General features: G+C 39.0%; 1 pseudogene; it reads right to left on the bottom strand.

Moving 5' to 3' along the window:
• Positions 1 to 6319: 6319 nt before the first annotated feature.
• Positions 6320 to 6891, bottom strand: LOC147430653 (4-hydroxy-tetrahydrodipicolinate synthase, chloroplastic pseudogene; annotated as a pseudogene).
• Between the last annotated feature and the right edge of the window lie 20903 nt (positions 6892 to 27794).

The following is a 27794-nucleotide window of genomic DNA, read 5'->3' as shown; positions in this document are numbered from 1 at the left end:
CTCCCTCTGGGAACCTATTCGATCATTTGTGAGCATTCCATTTCTTTTGGTCATGGACATGCTATTTTTTCAGTACCTTCCCTTACTTATATTTTGCCTTTGCAAGCTATGTATGTTCATTGCAATATTTGATAGCAGCTAGCCGGCTATTGATGTGGTTTTGAATGATTTTTAGTAAACTTGGTTTGCACTATGTGAGGTCGGTTGATTAACTTTGATGTGTTGATTTTTGCTTCATGAAAGCGCCTTGCCTGTGTACATTGGGGCCGGGGCTAAAAGGATGGTGCGAGATCCATAATACAATGTTCATGCCTGCAACAAACCACGTAAAAGACATGCCTTCATCGATGACGAATGTGATTCATGCTAAACTATCATGTTTTGCACTTGATGAAATCAATTGTTATAATTACTATATTGTTCAGAAATGATGTTAATGTTCACTAAAGTGTTACTCATGACTTGGAAATGAAAACAACTAACTCCTCTCCATATCTCTCTCTCTCTCTCTCTCTCTCTCTCTCTCTCTCACTCATTTTTTGTGTCCTCTCGGTAAAGTTTGCTCGGTGCTTGGTAAAACTCGTTTTCTTAGTATGCTACAATTGAGCAATGCGTAGAAGGCATGTGCCAAGCAAGTTGTAGGGGTAGTTCGTTTGTGTGCACATGTATTCTTTGTGTTATACTAGAGCTAAAAGGATAAATAGATCAATTGGTATCAAAGGCGTCCAGAGTTTGTAAGAAAGATTATCTTCCAACACAAGGGTGCAAGAGATAATGGAGCTTATGAATCCATTCTTTAATCGGCACCTTTGAGGCAATACTCTTAGAAGAACTACGTGTAGTGTTGGGCCAGTTGCAGTACTTCTAGGGGAGCTCCACTATGTAGCACTTGACAACACGGGGGGGGGGGGGGATCAATTATAGTAGAAAGGACCAGCTAGCTCTCTTTCTATAGAAAGACAGGCTCATGAGAAGGTTGAGATTGTGAAAGGCCAATACTTGTTTTGCATTGGTTGGATGAGAAAACAGGCTTGGAATAAGGTTTAATTCAAAAAAAGCCACGTGGCCTTTTTTGAATTGAAGTTTTTTTTTTTTTGGGGGGCAAAACTCACAGTTGCGAGTGATTGTATTAAAAAGTCACCAAGAAGTTTAGACGAACAATGTGGGTGAATAGCAAATTGTGTGAAAATGAGCATAGAGCTAAGTAGGTTAGGAATCCATCGAGGTATACAATGCTCATTGTTTCAATTCACATCTTGCCTTGTAAAGGTCTCTTTGCCCATGGGCTAACAGCATGCTTCAAACCCACAAACGTGTGCTCTACATAAACAAACTAAAGATTATCTCAATTGTCTCCAAACGAGGGGGCATTGTAGAATTGCCAACTCATTACCTACTAAAGTTGACACACACTACCATTATTTATAAGGCTCTCCCTCCCAATTAATATTGATCTATGTTCTTAGTGGGTTGAAACAAGGTAACCTCACTGACTTTTTAGCTATTAAAAGCACCTTAATAGTGTGTTTTCCGTAAAGCACAACACGTTAATTGGACAACTTCAAGTTTTATCTCGCCATGTCTTTTGTATAATCAACCTGTGAAATTGGAATAGCCCTCTTGGTCATGACATAGGAGACAAGAAACTTGCAAACATATCTTTCAAAAAATCTTGTCTTCTCATGAGATCATTGGATATTTGTAAACAACATTTTTGCACCCATAATGCTACGATTGTTTTAATTCTAACCTATGGGCCATAAATCCGGGATTGTTTTAAAATGACATATCTCATAAAGAAGATATTAAATATTACTTTATTACCATCTAATTCTTTTGTGTTTTGCTTTGGAATAGGAAAACTGATTTAAGTGATTCAGGTGAGGGGCATAAAGCACAACCACTATGGTTCAACCCTTGATATATGTGGGGTGTGGGTGAGTGGGTGTAATTTCATAAAGCTAGAGCAGCAAAAAAAAAAGATTTTAAAAGTAACTGCATATAGTTGAAAGGGTACTCGATGAAGGTTATGGTGAAGGAAACTTTACACATGTGTAATCGTAGACCCGTGCTATTTCATGCACACAATTCAGCTCTAACAATGGATGTCACGACAGTAAACCCTTTAAAACTATTGGATAAAAAAAGATGGGGGGGAAGCTGAAGGCTAGGAGTTAGCGATGGTGACCTTGCACTGATGTGCCCTCGCCTATACGCCCTATCACATCGCCTTCACTCCCTCTTAATATTGACTTCAAGCCATCATTTTGACTGGACCTGAGGTCCATTTCTCCTCTTCCCCCCTTGGGGGACAGAGATGTCACTCCAAGATGCCATCTTGAATGGGATGGTCCCATTCTCTACACCTCCCTCATCTATACAGATCAATGCAGGTCTAGCAATGGCGGCAAGGCCGCCCCTTCTCAACAAGTGTGTCTTTTTAGCGAGCTTCTCATTTCGAGCTTTTGCAATGAAAACCATTTTTGCAAGCTTTTTGACATTTAATTTGAAGCCTTTTCTAACGGCACAAAAAGAGTAAACAAAAAAATAGACATTACTCATATGATACACACCAAAAAAATAGGTATAAGTTTGAAAAAGTCCTAACTTTGAGCATGAACATCTAGCAAGATATGAACCATAAAGCATACATCTGTATATGTCTATACTATATACCATTATACTATGATAATTATAATTATAAATGTACTATATCATTATATATATATATATATATATGTGTGTGTGTAATTATCCATATATTATAACATATATATAGCTTTACTATATACAATGATATCATATAATTATATAAATTATATTGTATAACTATATATGCATGAAAACCTTGCATATGTACCTATTCATGCTCATCTATAAGAAGATTATCATTGTCCATAATGTTGATGACACTCAAAGGAAGATAAGGACACAAAGTGGATGGAGAGCCATGTTCGCAAAAATATATGATGTTTTGAAAACCATTTAAAACTTTATTGCCTTCAACAAGGAAGATGTGGGGTGGAGATTGCAGAGTATGCTAAAAATATCCCTAATTATGATGTTTATTGCAAAAAATACAAGAAAATGTTAACAAGAAGACTAGCTTGTGGTTCTTGAAAAGGTGTGTGAATCATGATGGCATCAATGGCCAGATAGCTAATGGTGTATTGAATACAAACATGTACTGCAAGTCATGCATGTTGGTGAAGGATGTGTACAAACCAATATCACAAAAGTAAGCACAACCCTTCTCATGTCTAATGGAGCCCGTACATTTCAAAAAATTTATTCATAAGTTTATACATCTTGCAATAGCGTCCATCTGCAAATTTTTCCAAAAGGACAATCCATGCTTAGACATTGTTCATCAGTCTAGCCTATATCCATCACAAAAAATTAAAAAATGTATATTCTTTACTACTCACCTTGTTAGATCTTTTGATTCTAGTTAATCCTTGACAACATTTCGACAATAATAAATTGAATTTCTTAAAAACAAATGCATAAGTTGTGCTACAATTCCCTACAAAGGCAATCATGCTACATATAGAGAGGTTCAAAGAAGAGCGTGATTTAAATCAATCTCACATGTATTTATTTCAATTTCAAGAAATCTTGTTCAAGCCCATGTTTAGTGCAAAGATCAGTGGCTGTGTTTAGATTGCCAACATCGTGCCATAATTCATGTCGTATCTTCAATAAATTTGCCAAATGAAGAACACACGTGAGTATGGCTGACATTACTAGCAAGCTACTAGATCCAATTCATCGCATACACCATACTATTGTTGCTAATCTCAAAAACCTACTAGACAGGATTTCCTACTAGTACCTACTACTAGTTCAAACCCCACGCCAGGTCTCCTTGAATAAAAACCCATCTACATCATGGGTCTCATGCTTGCGCCTACTCCCATGCTCATACTCATGCCCATGCTGGGAGCCATCCCCATTGACATAACAAGAGAAACTATTACACTCGCACCCTCCGTCCCAAGTCTCGAACCAACACCCGTCGCTTTTCCCATGTTTGGCGTACTCTTGCTTGTCTACAACGTCTCATCCTATATTCTTTTAGTTGGCAGCTGATCAAAATTGATACCTATTTCTGCTCAAGGATTGCTTTTAGCTGCCAAAACATAAAGGATAATGTGAGTAACCAGGTTCAAACTAGAAAATTATACTAGTAAAAGAAGTATCCAAAATCTAGCGGCCTTCTACGTTCAAATCAATCAAGTTCTTGCTAAGAATATCAGCCCAAACAATCGATTTTTTTTTGAACTTTTTTCTGTTGTGATCTTATGCTTCCTGATTTTTTGCGTCTGGCTATCTCACCAATTGGTGATGAAGGGTTAAAACAAGATGTGTACAAGGATTGGCCTATATGAAAAGCCCTTGAGAAAGTAGATTGAGAAGGTGCTGATGCATTTAGTGAGAAATTTGGTTGTGATACATACCTAGAAAGAGATTTAGAAGCGTTGCAATCATCAAGCCCCAAAATGTCATCCCCAACACTCACAACTTGATTTGTTGAAGGCAGACAATATCAAAGGTTGCACTAGCCACGATCAACGATACACCTCCTTCAAGTCAATGTCTAGAGGTGTGTAGTTGGTTAGTGGCTTGATGGCCACCTTAATAGGTGTTGAGCTTGCAGAACTTGAAGCTTCCCCTTCAAATGAAGAACTTCCAAAAAGATTCTCGTGAAGATTTTATTTCTTGGAAAGGAAAAATAAACCTATTAAACCAGATCCAAATTATTCCGACAATCATACCTATGTGTTGTTCTTTTGACAGGGTTTCCTTTTTGGTTGGGGGGGGGGGGGGGGGGGGGTTGGTGTTATATAGCCTATACAATGTTTGGAGGCATGACATTTGAAGAAACAAAGAGTAGAGAAATATCACTTGTATCTTCACATAAACTTCAAGCAACACATTTACAACTCCATTTGAATTGAAAAGATCGTCCAGCTATGTAGTTGAAGGATCTATACCTAGCATTGGTAGAAGCAACCTAGCACATCGCCTTAACAACCCCTAACAAACAATATCATCCTGGGTTCTTATGCCCATATTAGAATTTTGCCTAATGCCACATTCTGACAAGATGCAATCATAGGTGATTGCATTTGGAGAGACGCCCTCACTCGTCATCCCCTTACAAAATCCTAGAGCTTCTTGGCAATGCTCTTTTAGGTTATATCCCACAATCAATGCATTCCAAGAGACAACATTCCAGAGAAGAAGCTCCTCAAGCACTTGTTGTGCTTTCTCAAGTACGCACTTAACATACATGTCAATGAAGGCATTGTCAAGCACGGTGTTCTTTGTCAGCAACAATTGCCTAACAATATCATCCTCAATTCTTTTGCCAAAGTCAACCTCTTATATACTCCCACATGCCTTCAAGGTGCAAGAATAGATTAATGCAACTGGCGAGATTCCCTTTCTTTGCATCCATTGAAAGGAGTCATGCCCTTGTTGGGAATATCCTACGATTGGTGTGTGTTAAGTGCTTTTTGTGCTTTCCAAAATACACCACATTTGGCATACATGTCCACCCATGGAGCGCTTACTTGTCTAGGGATTTAGTATCATAGAGCGCATCAAGGACCATGACCCCTCTGTCTTATCTGGCAAGGACTCTCCCACACCAAACTCTAGGCCTTGCAAACGCAATGGAGTTGGCAAAGCTCGCAGACACATAGCCCTCAGAATACGTGCTTAACTAACACATGTGGAGGTAGCGGACCAATGGTGTGCATAATAGAAACTAAGGCACAAGCTGTTTGCACCTCATTTATATGTATTATATACTATATATAGTATACTAAATCTATACTATATATTATATAGTAGTTAATATCATATATATTGTAAAGTTAAATTAAGATAATTGAAATAAAATTAAAAAATAAAATAAAAGTAGAAATAATATAGTAAAATAAGCTCGACGAAGTTCAAGGGATTTGCAAAAGATGGCAAAGCAGGCGGAGTTCGGTAGATTTGCACAAAAAAGAGGAGGTAGAGCTCCCCGATCATCCGTGCACGCACGGATGATGGGGGAGCTCTACCTCCCCCTCAATCTTGAATGAGAAACCTACAATTTTTTGAAAATTGTTCAAAAATCAAAAACAAAAAGGGAAAGGCGAAGCTCCCCCATCATGATGGGAGAGCTGCGTCTTCCCCTTTTTTTCCTAATTTTTGAAAATAATTTCAAAAAATGCTGGTAAAATGGAACAAATTTTCCTTAAACGCAACCCTAAACCTTGTCTCGCATTGTGCTATAAGCAGAGGTACTTATCCCTTTGAAATCTTAGCCATGAAAAAATGGCTGGCCATGAAACATGGTCGTGCGATCTTTGCCAATGCACTCCTTCACACCAGCGAAATTGGGTAGATCCTTAAGCTTTTCTATCACACTAGGGGAATGTCCTGCCCAGTTCTTATAGGAACATTGTAAGTCATAGTTGGACCCATGGAGAGAACACTGAAAGTGGAAAAGTAGGCCCTCATGAGCAGTTTTCCCGTAGTATGGATTGATATGAAGAGTTACATGCATCCCTATTGCAAAACCCTGTTCAGTGGCATGCATGGCTCCCGGATTGAATTGCTACCAGTATTGCCGGTCACCTTCATTATGCCTCCATAGCAGTTAACAAGGTGACCAATAAGCATTATGTGCTCATCCCAGCACATCATCTAGCCACCCCCTGTTGTTCCACCTATTGTAACCCCTCCACCCCCTTTTCTATATGAGAGTGTAATTAAGAGCTTGTCGTATGCCTCCAAATCAAAGAACAGATATGGAGTCTTAATTGCAGTTATCAGCCTCAGCTTCCTTATATCCTCCACTGGAGTAATATTTTTAAGCTCAAAGTTGCACATCTCGGAGGAATCCATCCACAACTTGTCATGTGGTGATGACGATGTGTACACTATAAATCTATATGGTAACGTGAATAATTCATTGATGTGTCTGTGATTCCGTTATATAAACCTAGCTCGATTTTTGAGTTTCTCAAAAGCTCTCACTTGGTGTTTGGTAGGACCTCTTTGGTAGGACCTCCTCCTATTCTATACAGAGCCAGAGACGGAGATGTATTCTATATGTCAGTGCACAATGTATTACGACATACGGGGTCGCTTCCACTATCTATTTAGAGAAGGCTTCAGACCCTTCTCCAGAGTCATGAGCTATTAGGAATAGAGATGTCTTGGACTATATCTACCTGAGTTACACAGGCATATAGATAGTTTATTGAGGATGGAGAGAGACAAACCCAAAGATAGGTTATTGATTTCTTCATACTAGACATTGGTGGACAGATAGAGGAGAAACCACCATTGCAAATCTCAGCTCATACTCACACCCGCGATAATCTCGTTGACCGAGCATTGAAGCTAGGGAGATCGAGACACCCACGATTGAGGAGAGGAGCTTCACAGCATCGACAGAGACTACAACATCGGATTCGAGCCCTACTATCTTGACATCCAAAGTACAGATGAGGATGGATTTATCACCCATTACATCTCTCTCTTGTATTGGGCACCCATTGTATCAGTGATCACACATACCCCACATAGTTCTAGCTAGTAACACTTCTAGATTCAATTTAGTATCTCTTTTTTTGTACTCATTACATGGTATCAGATTCACTGGTATGTAACGTATTGGTCTCATAGGGTCATTCTCTCTCTCTCTCTCTCTCTCTCTCTCTCTCTCTCTCTCTCTCTCTCTCTCTCTCTCTCTCTCTCTCTCTCTCTCTCTCTCTCTCTCTCTCTCTCTCTCTCTCTCTCTCAGCTCGTCATCAAGGACTCTATATTTTCTTCACTAGAGCACAAGCATTTGGCATACATATCCACTAAAGCATTGCCAAGCACAGTCCCTCCCCCAACATATCTTGATATCATCATTATTTTCTCTCCTTTTTCAAGTGGTTATATGCTAGAGCAAGCGTTTAGAAGAGACACATAGGTGACTGCATCAAGGTGCTTTGAATTGCAATGCATCCGCACATAGCAATTCAAAGAATCTTGATTTTTTCCATGTTGGGCATACCCCACAATTAGTTTAGACCAAGGGACCACATCACAATTGGGCAACTCCTTGAAAAATTGTTGAGCTTTTATTAGAGCACCACATCTCATATACATATCAACTATTATGTTGCCAATCGTAGTAACTTTTTCCCAGAATTCCTTGTATGGAAATCTATTCATGAATTGGCAATTGGCAGGCATATATATCAATTGACAAAAGTGCCCAGCACTACTTCACTTCCAAGTAGCTCTTATATATAGCTTGCTATGCCTCTGAGACACTTTATCATGATTGATGTAAGATTTTTTATGGAAGACAACATATAATAATATTAAAGTAAAACCTTACATCACACGGCCACCTCCCTACTAGAGCATATAAGACTAGCAACCTCTCGAGGCAACAACCCCTTTTCCCTCCATCTGTCTCGTCATACCATATGGCTATCTCCAAAACATGTTTCTCATAAAATTCATCTTTCAATAAACCACAACAAGAGAAATGCTCAATGTCAAACCCTCTTGTCATAGCTAGTAGCTTATGCTCAAAACATTTCCATGCATTGAGATTACCCCTTTGGAATATCTGATGTGCATTTTAGACCTCCCTTCCCCTACGACTTCAAACTCTCAATCGATTGATATCCCCTCTTTTTGAAAAAAAATTCTAAGCATGATATTCACTCAAAATATTTCCAACATCAAAATGATCTCTAAAGTGTTCAATCAAAATTAATTAGAAATGGTGCTTTTTTTAAAGTTACATCTTAGGGTAGTAAGAGATGTGTATGAGCAAATATTCCCACAAGCAAAGCCATGCATGCATGTTACATTTGATTGTTTGGTGATTGAAGGATTGTACAATCTAATGTAGACTTTTCTCATGCCACACTAATATTGAAAAATATCATTAGTGTAATACGAGTGTTAAAAAGCTCGAAAATAATGTTTCAATTACAAAAGCTCGAAACTGAAAGCTTGCAAATATAAAATCCCCCTTCTTAGCAACGCAGTGTAAGCAGCCCCCAATAGACACTCAGCCCTTAATGTTTCTTCTTCTACAATGGTGATGGCTATTTGACCAAGGGTCAATGTAGATACAACCTAAGCTGACATGGCAAGACAACCTACACAAAACATTTAGGTTAACCCTCTCTTTCAACCAAAGCAAGATACAGGTTTAAATCAGTGTTTCCCTACTATGGAAAGTCAGTTTTGGATGCATACTTTTATTGACCGAAGGGTTGTTCATAATGAAAATATAACCAATCATGTCCAACCCCCTATCTCACATGTCCATCCTCCTTCCCCTCAAGCTCAGGATTGTCGGTCTATATAGGTTGAGCAATAGGAACCTTCTTCTGAACCTAACCTTGAACCCCCTCTCAATGAGGAAGCCTTTGTAATTAAAAAACAAGTCTTGAATGCTTGGTATGCAACAAGGGAAAGTCCTCATAGGATTGTGTCATGGACCTCGTCCTTCTCTTGAGGCTCTGAAAGGATGGATCAATGCCAACTGGGTGAGCAAAAAATTGATCCCCTATCACGTACAATACATGCCCAACAATTACTATCTCTTTCTTTTTTTAGGATTTAAATAATGCTTTGCAAATTCTTGCAAAGGGGCAGTGGCTAATTGTTGAGGGCATACACCCTCAACAGGAAAAACACAGAACCACTCTCAAAACTGCATGTAAAGACTGAGAGAGAGCAAGAAAAGAGAAAGAGAGACTCATAACTGATTTTCATATTGTTGCTCGTCTCAAAACATTACAATTTATAGCTTTAACTTACCTCCTAACTGAATCCGACTAAGCCTAATAGAATCTGACTAACCAACATCCGATTTCATAGAAATATCCGACTTACCACAGTCCCGGCTGACCATAATACGACCTACAAATATCCGACTGACCAACATACTACATCCGATTGACCACAAGTGTGCGTGTCAACACATGGCACAGCCCAGTGGTGGATTTTGTAGAAATCTAACACGGATTCACATATCCCTTGATCAGAGTCAAATGCCTTATCACATTAGGCATAAGATTACAAAGATGTGAGAATGAAATAGATTGAAAAAACATATTGACATCAATAGACATTGAATTACCAAAATATTCCTCCAAATACTTGTCCAAGTTTATGATCCTTGCAGGTAGTGTGTCTTTGTGGTGGTACATCCGGTCTTCTTTGCCTGGTATGCCCCCTTGACATCACTCCATCCTTGCTAGGGTCATCTTCTTGAAGCAGTCTCTGTTCAGGTTTAGAAAAAATTGAATTTGTGACTGTATTTAATTTCTGAACTGCAACATCAAGGCTGCTACTGCAACTGCATCTACAGTTTCAATGCTTCTACAAAAATCTAAATCCATGCTTTAATCATGCTTCCTGCAATTCCTGTGTCGCGTCCATTCTGAAACCTCTTTATGTCAACATTGAGCTCATCCACTCCATATTCAACATTTTGTTTAAGATTAGATCTTCCTCTGCCAACCCACTTACTACAATGACGACTCCTTGTCGGATTCTTCATGACATCCTCGACATCTGAAGCTCTAATCCATCAGCCTAAGTAGGTCGAATACCTGAAACTCTTGACTGAAAATCTGCTATGAAATCTACCACCCAAACTATTGACTTGTTGTTTGAAAAAACTCCGGCGTAAGCATTTTCTTTTAAGAATCAAATCTGAGATGTCTGTGTTGGTGTGAATGGTGTCTTGTAAATGGGCAGTTGTGGTAATGATCAAGAAATAAAATAGAAGTCTGGACAGGCTCAAAATTCCAAGACACTCCTCTTCTGCTCGCCCCTTGTTTCTCCTATGCGTGCAGGTCCTCATTCCTATTCTGTCTTCCTCATGTTACTTCTTCATGTGTGTACAAGTGTCTCTCTGCATACACACAAGCTGGTGGTGCATGTACTAGAAGAAAGTGTGCATACTCCCTTGCAGACCAATTGTGCCCTCCGTGTAGCAGCCAGAACCGCCACCAAAAACCCCAGTTGTACTGCTCAACCGCATCCAATTTTTGCAAGCCCCCCTTCACCCGCACATCCTGCCTTCACTCCAGCTTCAGAGCTTGCGTCATCTGCAATAGAACAATCTTTGGAAAGCTTGCTAGCCCCTCCCGGATATACAGGAAATCGTGAGCCTTCATCACCAAAACACAATGATCGCCAAAGTGTTGAGGGCATACACCCTCAACAGCGAAAAACATAGAACGACTCTCAAAACTGCATGTAAAGATAGAGAGAGCAAGAAAAGAGAAAGAGAGACTCGTAACTGATTTTCATATCTTTGCTCGTCTCAAAACATTACAATTTATAACTTTAACTTACCTCCTAACTGAATCCGACCAAGCCTAAAGAAATCTGACTAACCAACATCATATTTCATAGAAATATCCGACTTACCAGGCTGACCATAATCCGACCTAGAAATATCCGATTGACCAAATAACTGACATACAAGTGTGCCTGTCAACACTAATCAAGAGTACTCCTATTACTTTTTAATTTCAAGTGGTATCAAGGATTCAATCCAAGTTGAGATAAACCAGTATGTGTGCCCACTTGGGTGGACTTTCCCTATCTCTCTTTGAAATTTTATCCTTGGCTCAGAAATATGGGATCCTTAGTAGGAACTGTTTTAGGTCAGAATCTAGAGTGGGGATCAAAATGGGACCCCGAGCTTCTTATTAATGTAGACCTTAGTAAACCCTTGAAAATAGAGATTCCTATCAAGGACTGTGAGGGAAATCTCCTAGAGAGTCCTTTTTACGAATCTTCCTAGTGCTTGCTTTCACTGCTACTCTCAGGGCCATTTGATTAAGGAATGCCCTGAATTGGGGAAAAAAATGCAATGTAAGGCTAACACTGAGCAACAAGGTCAAAACAAAGGTTTCCAACAAGTTCAAAAGAAGGGCACCAATAAGAATAGCAAAGTATATAAGTCTCTTGCTAACAAATCTAACAATCATTTCTCTGTTCTGCTTGAAGATGTTTTTGATCCTCTAACAGAAGAGAACCAAAACTCTCAAAGACCTGGCTCAAGTAAATCCAAGAGGAAAAAGCACAAAGCCTCAGAACCAGGAAGAATTTCTATTTCACTAATCAAACCTGCTAAATCATCTAAAAAATGAAGTGCCCCAATTTGAAAGGCATCTCTCTGAATAGCAAAGAACTCACTGCGCCTCTCAAAGCTCTGAGCATTAAAAATTGGTGTAAGGACACTAGATTTTTTCTTGACTTCATCTGCTTGCAAGAGGTTATAGTTTCTAAAGATCCTCTGAAGATAAATGTTCAAAGGATAAGTTCTAGCCACTCCTCGCATGTCACTGATCATTTTGCAGGTAGAGGGGGAGTTGTTATTGGCCTGGTTAGTAAGTATGACACATATGTTGTACTGGTAATTTCCTATGAACTTTGAGAGTACCGGAATAAGAAAATTAGGTGAAACACTTTTGAGAGATTTTTTGTGAGCATAGCGGGTGAAATTAATTGATGGTAGCAACATAAACATGGTACTTAGTTAATTTGGCTTGAAAATAATTTTGCAAGAGAGAGAGTTTAGAGAACATGACAATAGTTGAGGACCCGATTCATCCGGAGCTGCTCCCCCCTCCAATAGGCATTTAAGCCTCGGTCCCAAGGCCTCAAACACCTTCGAAGGTGGAGAGAGCTAGCAGGTAATGAGGGTAGGGAAGAGGAAGAAGAAACATTCCATAGGAGAAAGAAATAGTTCCTCACTTATCATTACTCTTCTTGCTAGCATACATAACAACTTAGTAATGGAGATGGAGAAGATGGCAAGCTTAAGAATTGAAGCATGGCTCTTGGTTGGATTTGCATTCCATAGCCAAGGATGTTGATGTAGGCTCTCACTTCTCACAAGCTTGGAGAAGGAGGTGGTGTTCCTCAACTTTCACCAAGTGAGAATGGTCCAAAATGAGTGTGTGTGATGGTGTATATCCCCCCTAGCACCCCCCGTCCTTGCTTTGGGCGAGTGGTAGCTTTTCCACATGCCTCAAGTTCATTGGACCCCTCTCCCCTTAGCCAATCACATGCAGCATGCAGTCAAGTACATGGGTAGTCTTTTGACAAGTGTCCTCCTCACCCCTTCGAGAGAGAGAGCTTTGAAAATATCTAGATATTTGTTAGATGGAAGTAGAAGCTCATTGGACCTCTCTTTAGCCCAACCAATAGCATTCAAGCACACCATGTGGTTAAGCTTAGTGAGAGTCTGACATGTGTCCCATGTGCTCTTTTAGAATTCCCCTAACTTTGAGATTTTTATGCATAGAAAGTTTCTCAAGCAAATTCCTCATTAAGTGTGTAGGTTCTCTTTTTGACTCAAGCATCTTACCCCCCATGCATAGGAAGCTTCTCAAGCAACTTCCTCATTAAATGTGACAAGTACCTTAGTCATCAAGCATGACAAGCACCTTAGGTGGAGTTCCCACCTCAAGCACATCTCTAGCTTGTTAAGTTTAGGTCGGATTCCCACCTCAAGCACAGCCCTATCTTGCTTAGGTTTAGGTCAGGTTCCCACCTCAAGCACAACCCTAGCTTGGTTAAGGTTCCCACCTCAACCACAGCCCTAGCTTGCTTAAGTTTAGGTCGGGTTCCCACCTCAAGCTCAGCCCTAGCTTGCTTAAGGTCAAAGGACTTTTAACACCAACCATTGGAGGTCTTTAATGAAGCTAACCCTAAGTTCTTTTAAGCTTCATTAGTTAACCTTGCTCGTTGACATACCATCTCTCATTTGGGCCCCTTTACCATTGGCCCCGTGTTGAGATAGATCCGTAAGCACATGTCTATATTCTAACCCTTGTTCTCATTTATTATCCCATATTAAATGATTAGTTTAATATGAGAAAATCATTTGGGTTGGTTAGATATTAGATATTTAATGACATTACCTCTCTCTTGAAATCATAGTTGTCCTGGAGTATGAGGTAAAAGAGATAAAGTCATGGTCATTAGTCAATTTGTCTTAGCGGGTAGAGGGTCCCTTTTTACCATATGACATCATTCCAAGATGGATGACTAATCCATTTGGTGCTTGGGAGACATAGCTGCTGCAAGCATGTCTGCTCTTTAGTCCATTTCATCCTCCCAAGTAGAGTGACAAATTCTACATGGTGTTTTAGAGACGTCATCATCCCAAACATGATTCTTAGTATGCATACTACTTAAATTTGTGCACAATAAAGAGAGAATTAGTCTTATAAGACAAAAACATTGATCATTTAAAAGAAACATGTACATTTGGTTACTCTAATGTAGCATTGTAAGCGTTGACAAGGTTCATACTATCCTTAAGCTGGATTCATTGCATCCATCTAGCATCTTCAAAAGGATAATTTTTGAATTTAATAAGATACTGTCGGATAATCTTACCATGTTGTAGTACATTGTCTTCATGCCGAAGGATAGCTTTGGGTTGTAGTACCTCTTCTTGATCTTCAATTTTGGGAGGGTCTTCAATAATTGGTTCATTTGGAGGCTCTCCTTTGTAGGGCTTAGTAGGCTCACATGAAAATCATTGTGTATGAGCCAATGGCTAGGAAACTTGAGTTGATAAGCCACCTCATTGATTGGCTTCAAAATTTGAAAAGGACCATAGTATCTTTTTGCTAGTTTAGCATAATACTTTTGATGGCCCATAGGATTTTTGCCCCTCGTTTGCCTCAATCGAGCCTTAGGAAACTTAAGTAAGACCCAATCATTTTATTTGAATGTTAATGCCCTTCTGTGCTTGTCAGCAGTAGCTTTTTTCCTTAGTTGGGAGATGGATATAGCCTCCTTAATCTTTTGAAAAGATGTTTGCAGGTCACAGCTATACTCATGGCAGCGAAGATCTTCCCATGTACTTTAAGTAGCAAGGGACTTTTAGGTCTTCCGCCTATGATTTCAAAAGGTGCTTTTCCCGTAGAAGTATGGAGGGTACTCTACAAGAGGTAAGTACTTTTCCCATTGTGAGAGTTGATCTACTTCTATAACATAGGTCTTTAGTAGATCAACAATCATAAGATTGGCTATCTCAATTTGGCCATCCGTTTGTGGGTGATAGGCTGAAGAGAAATTCAATCTTGTACCTAGATTTTTGAAGAGACCTTTCCAAAAATTACTGGTCATTCTAGGATCTCTATCTGACACGATGGCAATCCATGGTGTTTTAAAATCTATGATATGAAGAGAGTTGCCATTTGGTGTGCCTTAATAGTCTTCTTGACAGGGTTAAAGTGTGCTTGCTTGCTAATCCAGTCAACTATCCATATTCCTGTACTCCCATGGTGAATTAGGAATTGGCAATGGCTGGAGTAATCCAGGTTGCTTTCCTCTATCATACTTGGTCTTTTGGCACACTACACATTTTGAAACATACTCTTGTATGTCCACTTTCATGGTAGGCCGATAAAAGTATGTCTCTACTCCTCGAAGAGCAGGTTGATTGCCTCTATGGCCCGCATAGGGAGAATCCCATGCCTCTATGCCCCGCATAGGGAGGAGCCCTTCATGACTTTCTCATGAAGGGAGTGGGTAACACATAGCCTATTTCCATGGAGAAGATAACCATTTTGCAAGGTGAATGTTTCCTCTTTCTTCCACAAAGCAAGGGCTGACATTATGTCTTTAAAGTCAGGGTTAGTAGCATACTCATCTATCATAGAAGATAGATCATTGTGAGTTGCTATTGACACAGCATTAACTTTTGGTCCTCGTGAAAGTGCATCAGCCACTTGATTGTGCTTATCAGCAATGTGAGCAATGTGGAAATTAAATTGTGAAAGAAAATTTTCCCACCTCATTTGTTTGTCGGAAAGATTTGTTTGCATCATGAAGTACTGGAGACTTTGATGGTCTGTTCGTAAGATGAATGGAGTCCCCAATAGATAGTGCTTCCATGTTTCTAGGTCATGTAGAACAGCTAACAGCTCTTTCTCATAAATGCCTAAGACCCGTTCATCCGTGTTGAGCCTTCGGCTCTCATATGCTATGGCATGCCCTTCCTGAAGCAAGACTGCTCCAAGGCAATCACCACAAGCATCACATTGGACCTCAAATGGCTTTGAGAGATCTGGAAGCATAAGAACTGGTTGGGAGGTAAGCTTCTCTTTGAGCTTGTCAAAAGCACTTTTCTCCTTAGCAGTCCATGAATACTTAACATTTTTCTTTGTTAAGTCATGTAATGGTCCTGCTATTTGAGAGAATTTTGCTATGAAGCGTCTATAGTATGCACACATACCAATAAAGCTTCTTAGCTCATGTAGATTTTTTGGATTAGGCCATGCTTTTATTACCTTCAACTTTGATGGATCCATACGGATACCATCTCGAGAGATAATATGACCTAAGTATTGAATCTCATGAAGGAAAATTTTGCTTTTGTTTTGATTGAGAAAAAGCTTATTCTCCCTTAATGCTTGAAAAATCACTTGGAGATGTTTCTTGTGTTTCTCCAAGGAATTGGAGTAGATGATGATATCATCAAAGAACACTCCAATGAGTTTGCGGTAGGGTCTAAAAACTTTCTCCATTAATCGATTGAATGTAGCTGTTGCATTAGTCAAGCCAAAAGGCATGACTAGATATTCATAAAGGCCAAACGTTGTACGAAACGCGGTCTTTAGGATATCTTCATTCACTATCCTTATTTGATGGTAGCCACTTTTAAGGTCAATCCTACTGAAGTAGGTAGAGCCTTGTATCTTATCAAACAGATCTTCTACCCGAGGTACGGGAAATCTATTTTTGATAGTGATATGGTTTAGTGCACGATAGTCCACACACATGTGGTATGTACCATCTTTCTTTTGCACAAAAAGGACTGGAGAGCAAAAGGTAGAGGAGCTAGGCCTCACCATTCCTTTGTCTACCAATTCTTGTACTTGCCTCATAATCTCCTCTTGTTGACCTTGTGAAATTCGATAGGGAGGTTTGTTAGGCGGTGAGCTTCCTGATAGGAGTTCAATTCGATGGTCATCATCCCCTCGTTTTGTAGGTAAGGTCATAGGGATATCATCAATGAACACATCTTGGAATCCTTTTAGAAAGTTAGACAAGTATAACTCTTCTTGATTCCTATCATTCACCTTTGATGAAACATTAGGACCTTTTAGGGATTCTTTGACAAAAATCATGTACGCGGAAACTGAGCTTTTCATTGATTTATCAAGGGCAAGAGGATTTACAAGTGGGTAGTACAACCAGACTCATTAGCATCTATATACATATTCTTTCCCCTATGAAGTAGATTCTCCTTTTAAGGAACTTCATGTTGGCAGCCATGCGGTTGAACCATGGTATCCCTAGCATAACATCCTCATGTTGGAGAGGAGAGATGAAAAAGTCTTCTTTGTCTACATAGCTTTGGACATGAAGCCTCAACTTCCCAATCAAGGGAGTAACGGAGGCTTGTTGTCCCTTGAAAGCGGCATCGGCAGTTACAGCATCTCCCATCTCAAAAGCTTGAATGCCCAACTTGGTGGACAACTCCATTGATATGAAGTTGAGAGTAGAACCAGGGTCAAACAAGATGAAGGCATCATGCTCCCTTACCTTTCCCCAAGCATAGAAGAGAGGTGATCCTTCGTAATGAGTATCCTCTTTTGGAGCTTTGATAGTGGAAGCTCTAGGAGTCTCATTGCGAGCATTTCTTTTGGGGCAAAAACGATAGCCATGTCCTTACTCCCCACACTTAAAACATTTGTGATCCTTACAAAAAGTTTCAAGCTCTTCAAGAGAGAGTTTATTTTTACCTTTGTAAACTCCTTTCTCCTTGGACCGATTGTTGTTGTTGTTATTGGAATGACCGTGGGAAAACTTTTGGGCATTACTTTTTCCCTTTGCATCACTTTTGTCTTTATTTTCCATGGGTTTGGCATTCTGTCTAACCCCTTGTTGAAAATTGATGCGTGAAGCAACCATGGTGTGGTGTATTACTTCGCTAATAGAGTCTGGTCGTTGAGAATTGACATACTCGACCATCTCTTCAGGTAATCCCGCACAGAATTGTTGTTTCTGCTCAACAAAGTCTATCTTTTGAAAGACAGTAGCCTTGAGATGTAAATCCCAAAACTTGTCCACATATTTGTGGATAGACTCATGAGAGAGAAGCCTTAGACTTCGCCATTTGGTGAGAACTTTGTCCTTTGCATCGTTTGCAAGGAATTGATTCATGAAGGAAACTCGTAGAGTTTTCCATGTCTTTGGGGCTTCGCCATTGCCACGAAGGCTAGCCCACCATTGACGAGCCGATTTTTGGAAGTGCATAGCTACATGGCATAGCTTGGAGGACTCCATGAAGCCCTCGTCTTCAAAGGCCGCATCAAATTGTTGGATGAAGGCCAATACTTTGTCGGTAGCACCAAAGGTGCAATCATAGGTGAGAAAAGAGATACTATTTCCTCCCTCTTTGAACTTCTTGAGCTTTTGTGACCTTCGCCATGCAGGGAAAGATTTGCGATGTCCTCCTCTCTTATATTCTCTGGGAGAATAGCCATAGCTTTCATCGATAGAGGAGGAGGTGAAGAAGAAGGAGAAGAGGGTGACCTCTTTCTTGCCCTTTTCTTCCTTGGTTTCCTCTCTTCCCTTTTGGAGTGACGAGGAGGACTATGGGTTAACCGTTTCCTCTTGGGAGGAGTTCGCGATCTTTTAGTCTGCCTTCTTCGTGGAGCCACATCTTCGGAGGAATTTAGGGATTCATTTCTTTCTTGATCTTTCGATTCCTCCTCTCGTATGGAAGAGAGTCTTCTTTTGGGCGTCTCTTCAAGGGGACTCATAAGCTCTCTCTCCTCTTGGAGAGGAAAGGAAACCCCATAAGCACGAAGTTGTTGAGTAACTTCGGCTTGCAAAGTGGGGTTGCCCATAGCTTGTTGCAACCTAGTGACAAGATAATTAACAAACATGAGGACATCATCATTGGCACCTTCATGTGCAAAATCAAAGTTATCAATGTTCATTCTCCTCTCTTGGTTATTGTCAGCCATGCTAAATAAACTTATGTGTTTACTTAGTGTATGCTTTGGCAATTCAAAACCTTAGTTGCTACTCCTCTTAGACTTTGAAAATATGCACTTAAGTATCTACACCCACGGCTCAAATTGGTTAATTATAGAGAGTAGTGGAGTGAGTCTAACATAGCGAAGTTGTCGAGGGATAGCTCATTTGGACTTCTTATGGCTCAAAAATGGTAAATCCGTAGGCAAGTCTAAAAAGACTCCATTATTAACACCAAAGCTCTCGAGGTGTGCACCATATCCCACATAGTGCGCTCAACAAAACCGATAATAGATCCCAGACCCACTTACCCTAATATAATTAACAAAAAAAAACCATCAATAGGCTACTTAAGGACCTCTATTTTTAAGCAAGAAAAGAGAAACCAAATTCTCTTATACCAATGTAATGGGAATTGCCTATGAACTTTGAGAGTAGCGGAATTAGGAAATTAGGTGAAGCACTTTTAAGAGATTCTTTGTGAGAATAGTGGGTGAACTTAATTGATGGTAGCAACATAAACATGGTACTTAGTTAACTGGGCATGAACAATACTTTTGCAAGAGAGAGAGTTTAGAGAACATGACAATAGTTGAAGACCAGATTCATATGGATTCGGTCCCCCCTTCGATAGCCATTTGTATTATAGTTTCTCCCATCAAGAGAGACTTGGTACAATACAATCTTTGTGTTCCTTGTGACCTACGTGATGCAATGAAGATGGAAAGCTTCATGCATCACAAGCATAACATAAACTTGTAGAAAGCATTAACTATCCCAAGCCTCAGTCCCAAGGCCTCAAACACCTTCACAAATGGAGAGAGCTAGCGGGGAATGAGGGTAGGGAAGAGGAAGAAGAAACATTCCATAGGAGAAAGAAATAGTTCCTCACTTATCATTACTCTTCTTGCTAGCATACATAATATCTTAGTAATGGAGATGGAAAAGATGGCAAGCTTAAGCATTGAAGCATGGCTCTTGGTTGGATTTGTATTCCATAGCCAAGAATGTTGATGTAGGCTCTCACTTCTCGCAAGCTTGGAGAAGGAGGTGGTGTTCCTCAACTTTCTCCAAGTGAGAATGGTCCAAAATGAGTGAGTGATGGTGTATATCCCCCCTAGCACCCCCCTTCCTTGCTTTGGGTGAGTGGTAGCTTTTCCACATGCCTCAAGTTCATTGGACCCCTCTCCCCTTAGCCAATCACATGCAGCATGCAGTCAAGTACATGGGTAGTCTTTTGACAAGTGTCCTCCTCACCCCTTAGAGAGAGAGAGAGCTTTGAAAATATCTAGATATTTGTTAGATGGAAGTAATAGCTCATTGGACCCCTCTTTAGCCCAACCAATAGCATTCAAGCACACCATGTGGTTAAGCTTAGTGAGAGTCTAACATGTGTCCCATGTGCTCTTTTAGAATTTCCCTATTTTTGAGATTTTTATGCATAGGAAGTTTCTCAAGCAACTTCCTCATTAAGTGTGTAAGTTCTCTTTTTGACTCAAGCATCTTACCCCCCATGCATAGGAAGCTTCTCAAGCAACTTCCTCACTAAATGTGACAAGTACCTTAAGTACCTTAGTCATCAAGCATGACAAGCACCTTAGGTGGAGTTCCCACCTCAAGCACAACCCTAGCTTGTTTAAGTTTAGGTCGGGTTCCCACCTCAAGCACAACCCTAGCTTGCTTAAGTTTACTCGGGTTCCCACCTCAAGCACAACCCTAGCTTGCTTAAGGTTCCCACCTCAAGCACAGCCCTAGCTTGCCTGAGTTTAGGTCGGGTTCCCACCTCAAGCTCATCCCTAGCTTGCTTAAGGTCAAAGGACTTTTAACACTAACCATTGAAGGTCTTTAATGAAGCTAACCCTAAGGTCTTTTAAGCTTCATTAGTTAACCTTGCTCTTTGACAAACCATCTCTCATTTGGGCCCCTTTACCATTGGCCCCGTGTTGAGATAGATCCGTAAGCACATGTCTATATTCTAACCCTTGTTCTCGTTTATTATCCCATATTAAATGATCAGTTTAATATGAGGAATCGTTTGGGTTGGTTAGATATTAGATATTTTATGACATATGTTAATGACATTAAGAAATCTTCCAGAGGGCATTGGATTGTTGTCTCCCTTTTTATTATAATGTGGCCAATGTATATGCCCCTAACTCTTTGACTAAAAGACCTATTGTGTGGGAGAAGCTTTGTTCAATTTATGGTCATGTACTGCTAACTGCTGACTTTAATATGGTTGAGAATCTGTGTGACAGATGGCAGCATAAGGGTCACTGTATATCTGGCAAAGAGAAGGTCACCTGGAATGAATTGGTAACCAAGGATGTCAGTAATTTTGATACAAGAGCATTGAGAAAAAGTTGACAACCTTCCCATCTTTGTCCTTCAAGAAAGGAATGAAATCCTTGTCTTCAAAGTTGCAAATTACTTTTTCTTTGATATCTTTTCTGGACCTCCTAAGAGAACAAGGGAGATTCAGGAAGCTAGAGCTAAGATTTCCAAAATCAGGAAAATGACCTTATCACCCCAACAGACCCAGCTTTTGGATCTCCCTATCTCTAAGGAGGAAATCATTGATGTTATTGGCAACTCAAAAGATGTTAAACCCCCTAGTTTGGATAGTATCCCCAATAAGTTCTTTAAGGAGTTTCAAGATTTCCTTATCCCTCTGCTCTCTAGGATCTAGCAAGAGGCTATAGCCAAAGGAGCTCTTCCTATCTCTATTAACACTTGAGTGATAAAGCTCATTCACAAAAAGGGCATTAGAGAGGAACTAGGCAACTGGAGGCCTATCACATGTCTGACTACTCTTTATAAAATATTTTCTATGTGCCTTTCTAGAAGAATCAACTCTTTAATGGACAAAATCATCCTCAAGGAGCAAAAAGGCCTTTATTAAGGGAAGGTTTATCCTAGATGCTATTATATCCTTGTGGGAGGGCATTGAGCATGCCATTGAATCTAGTCATGATTTCTTCTTCTTCAAGGTAGATTTTGATAAAGCTTATGATAGAATTGAATGGGACTTTGTGCTACAATCATTGCAGGACATTGGTTTTAGGAAAAAGCTCATTAAGTATGTGCATTTACTGTTCACTAATGCTTGCACAAGAGCGGCCATCAATGGAGAGCTATCTAATTCTATTACTTTGATGAGGTCTATTAGGCAGGGCTTCCCACTGGAACCATTTCTCTTTTCAATTTTATGAGATGCACTTGGCTGGCTGATCAAGTACAGAATGGCTAATGGATGTATAAAAGGGATCCAAATCTCTAGTTTTGAGGATGAGTTATGCTTACATCAGTTTGTTGATGATACCAGTGCTCTTATGAAAGCTAGATAGGAACTAGTTGAAACTTCTTGGAATGTTTGCAACTTTTCTGTTTATGAGAGATACCCCTTCCCGGGGGTCTATCCACAAAGTATACAATTTACACCTTTATACAATTCTCAATATATACATCAAAGTTGCGGAAGCATTTGCGTAGGGGAGGAGTTACTAGTGCCTGACCAAGCATGGAGTTTAGGCCATGAGCCGGCCTGCATCTGAAGGCACCTAGTGGCTAGTGCTACCTCTAAATGGGTGTTATGAATGAAAGCGTACTCAAGAAAAATATAACATTGTGGAGGGTGAATATATATGTACACCACGTTGCAGGAAGAGGGAGAGAGAATATAGTGGAGGGTGAAGTAGAGTGCACAGAGACGTGAGAGAATGACAAAAGACTACCTTTAAATTTCCCATCTAAATGAAACAAGCAACCATGTATTAATACAATGACAAAAATTTGGGTATACCATAGCATCAAAATGTTTATGACAAAATAACTAGCAGAGCACCGGACCCTGTGTAGGGATCGACCAGTCCACCCATCCACATCACGGGGAGTGAGCCAGAACACCTCCAACCTACCTAAGCCAGACATAAGCTAAGGCCGCTTCGCCTCCCTCCATGAACCCGAGCTCTGAAAGGATTCCAAGTATCCGTAGGTGGTAGGATATCAACACCAACCATACCAATTTATGCGCCACACCTCTTTGATGGCCAACATCGGGTGTTTAGGCAAAACCAAGGAAAAATCCTCGACGCATTAGCCGTATAGGTCATTCAATCCCCGATGCAGTAACCATGTTGATGAGGCTAACAAAAAAGAAGAAGACCTAGGCAACACCCCCGATCCAGCAAAGCCCTAGGTCACCCTTTAGTCTAAGGCTAAGCGATGTAGGTGATCCTAGTCTTGTAGTGACGATGCCATGGAAAACATAACACACGAGTCCAATCACAATAGTACTTCCCATATGCACAAACAATCTTTTCCAAGCAGCTAGACTGTACAGGGTCTCTACCCTTACACCTCTACCATAAACCATCCAGATCACTTCATGATCTAATTCAAAACCATAAACCATAATCCAATCACTTACATGGGTGAGAACTCCACCCAACTCGGGTGAGGCATAACCAATCCTCCATAACCACTTTAGAACACAACATGGCTGCAAAAATTTTGACAGCATAATCATATCCAAAAAAAATAACATGAGCAACACGGGCTTCCACCATAAAATCACAACCATAATCCATGAGGGAATCTCAATCCTTACCCACAAACCATAATCACACTAAACCAACTCCCACACTTGGAGTTTGACATATCCTCTGCAGTCAACCGGAGTCCACACACATATGACCCTTAAGACATGATTCTTTCATGCATAAAAAGAGTCCAACCAGCAACTAATCATGATATAAAAATCCAATTTTGACAAAATCCAACCATGTAAAGTTGGTGCATCACATATGCACTTCACCTTCACTCTATCACATCACTTTACCCATATGGTACTTACACAACAAACGGTAACCCAAAAAGAAAGCCACTTTAATCATATCTACCTATGTGGTTCAAGTTGTCTAACCATATACACTCACATAAGTTTATGGGCATCTAATAATTGAAATCAAATCACCAAAACAAACCATAAATCATACATAAACAGCTCGATTAACTCACGACATCATATGGTACTCCCTCTTCGTAGCACTCCTACACGCGTAGGTAAAACCGGTTATGGACCGGTTAATAACCAATTTATAGGTTTCCCAATTGCGCGAAGTGTGTCCCAAGCTGTAGGTAGCGCTAGTTTTTGAGTCAGGAATAGCTTCGTGATTTTGGGAACTTTCCTAAAAATATACATTTGCTTTTTGTGGTCGACTTTCCCACTTACCATTCAATTTTTTCAGCAAAATTGATCAATTGAACAGTATCAGGCCAACTAATGGAACTTTAGCTAGACTATGCCGCATCGTAATGTCTCGACATAATTATGACTTTTTCGTACTGCCCCGACGTATTTACGATATCGTTTTTTATAAAAATAATTCCCATAGAAATCTCGTTTGGTCTCGTTTTTGCTCTGGGTGATCATTTTTAAATCCGACGAAGACTAAAATTAATATTTTATGTTTATGTCGCCTTAAAAAGCACATTTCTTTTCAAAAATGCCGAAAAGCACAAAAAGCTAAAAATAGCATAAAAAGCAAAAAAAAAAAAATCTAAAGTTGAACCACGGGGTTCCTATCGTCCATTGAAATACGAAAGCAGACTCGCTTTTCACTAAAAAGCACTAAAAACCATGAAAAGCTAAAAATAGTGAAGAGCACTCGAAAAGTTGATTTTTATAAAATTGAACCATAGCTTCCTTGGAACACGTAGATTATGGATTCGACCTTGCTTTTTACAAAAAAAACACATAAAAGCATAAAAAGCATGAAAAAGCTAAAGATAGCAGATTTTTTCAAAACTGAACCAAACGTTCTTTTAACCTACTGGAACATGGAAACGGCCTTGATTTTTACTTTAGAACCTATCAATACTGTCAATTAAGCATCTTACAAAAATTTGACAAAATAGATATTGAAAGCTATTTTTCTTATTTTTAGAAGAGACCCAAAAATTGGGGATCTTATAGTTTAGCAAGTGGATCCAATGTAAATCATACCAAGACTGGCTTCAAATCTTCTAATGACACTATTCCTTTGTCAGTTGTCTTTGGTCCCGTTTTTGCTCTGGGTGATCAATTTTAAATCCGACGGAAACTAAAATTAATATTTTTATTTTTAGGGCATCCTAAAAAGCACATTTCTTTTCAAAAACGCCAAAAAGCACAAAAAGCTAAAAATAGCATAAAAAACAAAAATAATAAATTTTTTTAAAGTTGAACCACGGGTTCCCCTCGTCCATTGAAATAAGAAAGCGGACTCGCTTTTCACTAAAAAACACTAAAAATCAAGAAAAGCTAAAAATAGAGTGAAAAGCACTCGAAAAACAGATTTTTACAAAATTGAACCATAGCTTCCCTCGAACACGTAGATTAAGGATCCGACCTTGCTTTTTGCCAGAAAAAAACACCTAAAAGCATAAAAAGCATGAAAAGCTAAAAATAGCGGATTTTTTAAAAACTGACCCAAACGTTCTTCTAACCTATTGGAACATGGAAACGGCCTTGCTTTTTAATTTAGAACCTTCCAATACTGTCAATTAAGCATCTTAAATCAAAATTTGACAAAATAGATATTGAAAGCTATTTTTCTTATTTTTAGAAGAGACCCAAAAATTATGGATCTTACAGTTTAGCAAGTGGGTCCAATGTAAATCATACTAAGACTGGCTTCAAATCTTCTAATGACACTATTCCTTTGTCAGTTATGTTTGGTCCCGTTTTTGCTCTGGGTAATCATTTTAAAATCCAACAGAGACTAAAATTAATATTTTTATGTTTGGGGCATCCTTAAAAGCACATTTCTTTTCAAAAATACCAAAAAACACAAAAAGCTAAAAATAGCATAAAAAGCAAAAAAAAAAAAATCTGAAGTTGAACCACGGGTTCCCTTCGTCCATTGAAATAAGAAAGCGGACTCGCTTTTCACTAAAAAGTACTAAAAACCATGAAAAGCTAAATAAAGTGTGAAAAGAACTCGAAAAGCAGATTTTTACAAAATTGAACCATAGCTTCCCTGGAACACGTAGATTAAGGATCCGACCTTGCTTTTTATATAAAAAAAAAACACCTAAAAGCATAAAAAGCATGAAAAAACTAAAAATAGCGGATTTTTTCAAAACTGAACCAAACGTTCTTCTAACCTACTGGAACATGGAAATGGCCTTGCTTTTCAATTTAGAACATTCCAATACTATCAATTAAGCATCTTAAATCAAAATTTGACAAAATAGATATTGAAAGCTATTTTTCTTAGTTTTAGAAGAGACCCAAAAAGTGGATCTTACAGTTTAGCAAGTGGATCCAATGTAAATCATACTAAGACTGGCTTCAAATCTTCTAATGACACTATTCCTTTGTCAGTTGTGTTTGGTCCCATTTTTGCTGTGGGTGATCATTTTTAAATCCGACGGTGACTAAAATTAATATTTTTATATTTAGGGCATCCTAAAAATTATATTTCTTTTCAAAAACGCCAAAAAGCACAAAAAGCATTAAAAAAGCATAAAGAGCAAAAAAAAAAAATCTAAAGTTAAACCACGGTTCTCGTCCATTGAAATAAGAAAGCGGACTCGCTTTTCACTAAAAAGCACTAAAAACCATGAAAAGGTAAAAATAGTGTGAAAAGCACTCAAAAAGTATATTTTTACAAAATTAAACCATAGCTTCCTTAGAACATGTAAATTAAGGATCCGACCTTGCTTTTTGCAAAAAAAAACACATAAAAGCATAAAAAGCATGGAAAAGCTAAAAATAGCGGATTTTTTCAAACTGAACCAAACGTTCTTCTAACCTACTGGAACATGGAAACGGCCTTGCTTTTCAATTTAGAACCTTCCAATACTGTCAATTAAGCATCTTAAATCAAAATTTGACAAAATAGCTATTGAAAACTATTTTTCTTATTTTTAGAAGAGACCCAAAAATTGGGGATCTTATAGTTTAGCAAGTGGATCCAATGTAAATCATACTAAGACTGGCTTCAAATCTTCTAATGACACTATTCCTTTGTAAGTTGTGTTTGGTCCGGTTTTTTCTCTGAGTGATCATTTTTAAATCCGACGAAGACTAAAATTAATATTTTTATGTTTAGGTCATCCTAAAAAGCACATTTCTTTTCAAAAACGCCAAAAAGCACAAAAAGCTAAAAATAGCATAAAAAGAAAAAAAAAATCTAAAGTTGAACCACGGGTTCCTCTCGTCTATTGAAATAAGAAAGCGGACTTGCTTTTCACTAAAAAGCACTAAAAACCATGAAAAGCTAAAAATAGTGTGAAAAGCACTCGAAAAGCATATTTTTACAAAACTGAACCATAGCTTCCCTGGAACACGTAGATTAAAGATCCGACCTTGCTTTTTATTATTTAAAAAAAACACCTAAAAGCATAAAAAGCATGAAAAAACTAAAAATAGCGGATTTTTTAAAAACTGAACCAAACGTTCTTTTAACCTACTGGAACATGGAAACGGCCTTGCTTTTCAATTTAGAACCTTCCAATACTATCAATTAAGCATCTTAAATCAAAATTTGACAAAATAGATATTGAAAGCTATTTTTCTTATTTTTAGAAGCGACCCAAATATTGGGGATCTGAAAATTTAGCAAGTGGATCCAATGTAAATCATACTAAGACTGGCTTCAAATCTTCTAATGACACTATTCCTTTGTCAGTTGCTAACTTTACATGTACAGTGGAACCTGATGAAGAGGTATTTAGACTGTTAGGTATCC

This window comes from Adiantum capillus-veneris, chromosome 21 (genome assembly GCF_014529385.1).
Source record: "Adiantum capillus-veneris isolate H3 chromosome 21, ASM1452938v2, whole genome shotgun sequence".
Taxonomy (NCBI): Eukaryota; Viridiplantae; Streptophyta; class Polypodiopsida; order Polypodiales; family Pteridaceae; genus Adiantum; species Adiantum capillus-veneris.
The sequence above is the reverse complement of the archived record's forward strand: the minus strand, read 5'-3'. Positions and strand labels throughout refer to the sequence as shown.